The 6958-nt window shown below is 38.2% G+C and overlaps 1 long non-coding RNA gene across 1 annotated transcript; it reads right to left on the reverse strand.

Annotated features, from left to right (window-relative positions):
• Nucleotides 1-3067: 3067 nt before the first annotated feature.
• LOC130990963 (uncharacterized) lies at nt 3068-6054 on the reverse strand. The gene is made up of 2 exons (XR_009090999.1): nt 5943-6054; nt 3068-3218 (listed from the first exon to the last, which is right to left on the reverse strand). It is a non-coding gene; the product is annotated as an uncharacterized LOC130990963 (long non-coding RNA).
• Nucleotides 6055-6958: the final 904 nt, after the last annotated feature.

Genomic DNA, 6958 nt, shown 5'->3' on the forward strand with positions numbered 1-6958 from the left:
TTTTGCGGACGCCAAATATAGTAATTGTGGAATACTTTTGGCGGACGGAGGGAGTAATAAGTATTCAGATATATATATTAATTCGTATATCACTTTAACTTACTATGGGTGAAAGTTATATACTAACTCGAGTACTCTGTATCTTGGGTGATAGCGGTTAATATATGATATTTGATTATCTGTATTAGTACCCGTATCCGGTATAGGATAATGACATCCCCTTAAGGAGCTCAATAAGGTTTATTACGCTAAACCCTGCAGGTTGATTAAGTTCAGGCGTAATAATAAAGTTTTGAGTGGTACTGCTTAAGGAATTATTAAGAGATTAATTAATTTAAGTTGTCAGAGCTCTAATTAATTAATGGATGTCGGATATTTTAAATACGGAGATTTAATAAGTCTAAATACAAGCCCCCCGACTCATCACCGGCAATAAAGGGGTAAGTCAGTATCGGTTCTCTAGTGGAATGAACTGATATTTATAAATTAATTATGGTCTGGGCTGACCATAGATAATTAATTTATTTGAGGCCCATCTTTATTCCTTGTATTTGGTCCCTGGACTGGCCCAATGTCTCCTTGCCCTAGCAAAGAGAGAACACGCCTATCACAAGGATTCTGGCGTCCCACAGCTTATTTTGTTTTATTTTAAATACAGCTGTCAGCTCTCAGGCAATACATACTAATTAATTAGGGTTTTGAGAGAGCAGTTTAGAGCGGCACCAGACGTGATAGGCATAATTCTCTCTTGGGACTTTCACAGCTCGTTGTCCATCCAACGGTGAAAGCTGAGCGGGATACAGTCGAGAAGATCAGAGCTGGAGTCAGTTTTTCGCAGGAAACCAAGTTCTGGCAGTCTCCGTAAAACGGCCATAACTTCCTCGACAGAACTCCGATTCAGACGAATCAGGCGGCCACGGAAAGCTCTTTCGAAGACGAAGAATTCGTATTGGAGGTCGTTTGAGGGGTCAACCGGAGCGTTGAAGTTGGCTGACCTGTTCAGCGACAGATTGACGAATTCTTCTGAATTCTTCAGGTATTTCTGAACTCCAACGTGCAGCTGTTAAATTCATAGGAGCATGTTAAGAATTAATCGTTGTATGGTAAATTAATAATAACCAAGAAACGATCATCGGGCAAAGTGGAACGTTAATTCAATTTAATATTCCTTCACACGCAACAGGAACTCTTCCTGTTGTGGTGTATGATGGAGAGGAAAAGGGTGAACTTTGGGTTCACCGTGGCACTTCAATTCCAGTATGGGGTCACCCATATTAACATGTTTCTCTCCCTTTTCCCACTAGTGACCATCTTAGCAGAGAAGCTCGTCAAGTTCGACGTGAAGAGCCCGGATGACATAGCTCTGGCCGATAGTCGCTTTCTGGATCTCGGAAGGTTTGTGCGCTGGAGGGTGGCTGAGACCGACGAAGGCGGGAGGTATCATTTGGTGTACCCGGAAGGAGCAGCAGCTAGGCCAGAACCGAGGAGGCCACAAGAGCAGGATGCACCCCGCCTTGTCAGCAGCGAGAGTGTGATGTTGTTGGCTGAGATGAAGGAGGTAAAGGACGAGCTATTGATGTTGAGCGCGGAGATAACAACTCTGAGGGAAGCAATGGACGTTGGATTTAAGGCAATCATGGACCGATTAAATGCAGAGGAGAGATCCTCCAACCTAGACAATTAAGTTTTCTTACCCTGAACTTTTAGATTAGGTTTTGTTTTATCTTTTGATTTTCATGTTCTAGTGTCTTTAGAGTCTTGTTTGAGTCGAGTCTTACTTGCACTGTTTGATGGTGATGAGAATATGCATGCTGATTTTGGTCATGGTTTGATTTGGTGGTTGAGTATGGTATGCATGATAGTAGTTGTGAGCTTACAGATAGTACCCCACCAGTGAGATCAGGGCCAAATTTATGAAAAATCGCATATTTCTGGTGAGACTTTGCTGTGCTAGGGAATCTAGATTTTGTTTGAGGACTTCTATTGCTGGTAATGACTTGCGTGATTAGGGCACATTTCTTTGATTAGGGCCCCAGATTTTTCTTTGTTGATGAATGTGATAAAATCCTTGTTATGCCAATTTGAGCCGAACTTATTCTTTCTTGAGCCTTTCTAATTGCTATATCTAAAAGAAAGAGTTGTTAGGGTGCATGAAATGGTAAACAAAGAACTGGAGAAAAGAAAGAAAATATGGGCACAAAAAACAAATGAATGAAAAAAATATTGCCAAAAATCAAAGAAAGGGTGAACCCTATTAAAACAGGGGAATAAAAGGTTGGTTGTAGTTTTACTGAACTTGTATGCTGAGTAAGGGTGATACTGAATTAGCCACTGAACCATATTTATCCCACCTTTGCACCGTATACCCCATTACAACCAAACAAAGACCCTCTGATGAGTCATACTAGTGTGTTCCACTTGTAGTTTTCAATCAAACTCATAGAAGAACTGGTACAACAAAGTAAGAGTGTATACACTTAGCCTGGTACTTGAGAGAGAGAGAAACTACTATCACACTTTATGCATAATCATTACTCTATGGTTTGTGGTTAGATTGAACTGAATGATGCATGTTAGTATGATCTGATCTTGATGTTGGTGCAAGTTTCGTGTCACGTAGTTTTATTCCTTACCTTTCAAACTTTTCGTCCGTGTCTTCTGTGAATCCACCTACATACTTGAGGGCAAGTATGGTTTAAGTGTGTAGGTGTGATGCGTCTTCGACTTTTGGGCCATTTGGCCCTATTTTTCTCTTTATTTGTGTCAGTTCAGGTCTGTCCAGGGAAAAACGAAGTTGTTGAGGAAGGAAGGTCCAGTGGAGCGGAAACGGAAAGAATGTGGTTGGAATGGGCATTACCAAGTGTCACAGCCCACTATCCCAATGACGGGTTAACCAGGGTTATGACTTGGGGTGAACAATAAGAAACGGAAATTAAAGGGGATTTACTAAGTAACCAACATTAATAACAAACTAGTGGTATATATATATAACCACTTGGGTAATTCACAAATGAGTCTGCCATAACGACTAGACCCCAACTGAAAGTTAATTAAAATGAAGTAGTAATAAGTTCAAGTAGAAATGATGAATAAGTCAGAGTGTTTGCAGCGAAAAAACGTGTGAGTTATGCATATGGAGATGCATACTCAAGGTTTCATTACATAAACATCAAAAGGGAAATCCGCTCAACACCGATCCATTCCATCGCCTGCTCAACCTGCACATTTAGAAATACATGCAGGGCTGAGTATAAAAATACTCAGTGACATAAGCCGAAAATACAACATGCATACATATATAAATTGAACTGCCATAACAGTAACACACAGGGGTTTTCATAAATGACCTGCGCTTACTAAAACATTTCGTTCATTTTCATAAAGGTGGATGCATCCCATTTTCAGTCTATATGATCCATATCTGTCCTTTCTGTCACGCGCCGGGAAGGAGGCCTCCTTACCACGGACGCCAAGACCGGTCGCAAGCGACTCGCGGTCTCCATAAGTGTACACGTTAACCCTAGCTAGCGACCTTTGTCTAGCATAGGATCCCAATTGGATTTCCTTTAAAGTTGGCGAACCAACACAGATAGGATACATATAAAAACATAAACATTTTGGCAGTCAATCATTTCATAAACATTTCATTTTCATAACATTTTCATTTTCATAAAGGGCATTAAACATATAAGCATTTCATAAGAACTGAATAAATAGTCAAAACATATCATGCATATATATTCGCATATGAGGCCTACGTCACGCAGGGGATCTCTATATACGTAATAATAAAATAATGCCCACCTCAATTGTTCCTAAAGCTGGCGTGGAGTCGTTTCTTCTTCGGCTTCACTTTCTGTCGCCCGAACCTTCATTGATGAAGAGTCGATAAGTTCGTGAAGAAATTGTCATAAGACAAAGTCTAATTCTACGTGCCTAGGGTATCTTTTAATGTTTTAGGGTTCTAGCATCCATAATTCGTTACATTAAAGACAGTCAAAAATCAATCATACCTCGTCTAATCTCATTCAAACACATAGGCAACACAAACACATAAGGCACATAAGAATCACAATCAAACATCATCAAAACATGCTCTGTTTTTACACTGACTCAACTTCAAAATTTAATCTGTTCTGACTCCGACATCTTCTGGACTCGAGACTCATACCGAAAGAAATATCTTCGAGTCTAGTTTCATATAAAAAAAAGTAGAGTCGAAAACTCCAAGTGGTTTGAGAGATATGACGTTTTTACCACGATCTACCATGTTCGGCAGTTTTGAACAATCGAAAACTTGGATTTTTGAAAAATAGTAAACGTTGTCAAACTGGGATCAACTTTGGTGGATATCTAGCTAACACAATAAGGTTAATACCATAAAAATTTGGAAATCTAGATCACACAGGAAGCTACTGAAATGAATGACTCTTTCCTCTGTTCTCTGAAATTCTCGGTAGTAATGTGCAGTTTAGGTTTTGCATTTTAAAGAAGTATCAAACGAAGTTGGAATGGCTTGAAATTTTACCAGGGTACTCAAGACTCATGTAGGGACTTGCTATAAAATTTTCAAAGCTATTAGACATCGACAAACCGTCGATCACAGTAGGTCAGTAGGCCTACGAAATTCATATTTATAAGTCCTTAAAAAAATAATTTATATAAATCAAGAAATAAGAGTTTAATCCCAAAAATATTCATTAAAAGTCCATCATAATTTAAATAAAAGAACGGACCTCATTTAAAATAAATAGTCCCAAACTCGTTACGCACATATACTAAATCTTTCATGAAACATCCTTTAAAATAAACTTTGATACATAGAAAATAATTCAACAACTTGAGCTCTTAAGAGGTTGTTTTGCAACAGACATCAAATCTGCCTCGGATCTCCAATTGAGGCTCCAAAAGACATTCTGGAAACTAGACATTTCAAGGATCATTCTCCAATTTGAATCGAATGAAAAAAAATTCAAACGAGCAAGATATGCCCTCTCAAAGATGGGTATTTAACAAGCAAAAATCTGAAAATTTCAGATTTCCAGATTACAACCAAGTCAGTGGGCTTTCTTTAAAAATTCATATCTCCCTTTACAAAACTCCACTGGGAACCCCAAGGGTCAATCTGGAAACTAGGGAGAGATCATAACACTCTACAGTTGGATTTACTCCAAGAACATTCATGGTTTAGAAGATATGACTGTCTAAAGTTCAGTGCACAAAAAGAGTTCAAGTTTGGCAGATTTAGAACATAAATCGGAAAAACCACTTTAGGCTTCACCAAAAATTATAAAACTGAACAAGTAAGTTCCCAACATGTCAGTGAATATTCAGTAGAAAGATAGGCTTGAGAATCAAAGATTTAAGTCGGCCTTTGCCACCTCAAAGTCGTAGGTTTGTAAAATCTACTGGATGGTACAAGGAATAAGAACTAGATTTCAAGAATTTATAACGGTTGTTTCCCTTACTCAAAAATGGTGAGACCGATGTCAAAAGAAAGATACGGGAGTCTAGAGTGACATATTCAAGTTTCAAAGGTTTTCACCGATTGAAACTTTACTTATGGCCTCCCAAAGATTGTTTACCAAAAATGTATTCCAGATGGGCAGTGATGTTTACAAATTCATAAATAAATCATAAGAGCTCCAAACCTTCTGAAAATTTACCAAAGTATAGAAAACATATGAAAGATGATATACAATTAATTTGGGAATTTTTGGGAACCTTTTGGATGGCTGGAATCGCCTTGCAAAACACTGCCGAGCAGTGTGCTTATGGCAGATTCGCTGCCTTACCTCATGCACGATTTTTCACCCAATAAACTCTACCAAAATAATCATCCAAAATCATAAAACATATCCTCACATAATATAGCACACAAATGTGTAAAAATCCATGGCCATAAAGCATTTTCAGTTGAGAAAAAGCAAAGAAAAACTCACCCTCGAAGCACAACCTTCACTCTATAGTTTTCCCACACTCTCCCTTGCTTTGCTACTTCTCTTGGGGCTTCAAAGGCTTCTATGGAGTGTGATAATGGTGGGAGAAAAGTTGTGAGAGTGGGAGAAAGAATGTAGTGGTGGAGAGGTAGGAGTAGTGGTAGGGAAAAAGATTAGTGGTAGGGAAAAGAAAATATTAGTGGTGGTAGGGAAAAAGATTAGTGGTAGGGAAAAGAAAATATTAGTGGAGGATAATGGGGTGTTACATTAAGTAAATATAAAAATGTGGTGTAGTAATAACCCATGTGTAAAAAAAAATATATATGTAAGTGACTCATCCAAAAACACCTAACGGATGGACTCGAATTTATACGAGGTCGTCCTAGGGTGGTAAGGTGACTCAAGTCGTCTCACAAGGAAGACTTAGCAGGGCTCTAATCGTATTGCTCACAAGAAACTTAAAAGAAATCTAAACACTCTAATCGGGTAATTGGGTCTGACACTTTCTCTCCGATTAACTAATGCGTCATTAAAATAAAGCATATAAGTTAACTAGGCAAAAGATAGGAAGCCAATAAGAACGCAAGAAGGAAAACAAAGCTAAGGTTCTAAACTAGCAATCTAGAAAGCAATCATCAATTCAACACCATAAACAACGATTATCTAGGCGAAATAACATATTAACATTTAATCAAATGAATGTTAAGCAAACACACACAATCCAAGAGAATTCCGCAAGCAACTCAACAACGAACTAACTAGAACATGGTATTTGAACATTAACGAAATCAACAAGAGTTTCCAACTCCAACACTAAACCAAACGATCATAAACTTGTAAACATCAAAGATTAATAACTACCTAGGCAAGAAACTAAATCAAGCATAAGATTCGAATGCAAAGAAAATCTTAATCTCCATAAAAAGAAATCTCTAAACTTTCACCAACAAGAAGGGAAAAACGTAAGCAATAGCAACGAACTACGAATCACGTAGATTATCTAAACTCAACAACAATCA

Source organism: Salvia miltiorrhiza, chromosome 6, assembly GCF_028751815.1.
Source record: "Salvia miltiorrhiza cultivar Shanhuang (shh) chromosome 6, IMPLAD_Smil_shh, whole genome shotgun sequence".
Classification (NCBI taxonomy): domain Eukaryota; kingdom Viridiplantae; phylum Streptophyta; class Magnoliopsida; order Lamiales; family Lamiaceae; genus Salvia; species Salvia miltiorrhiza.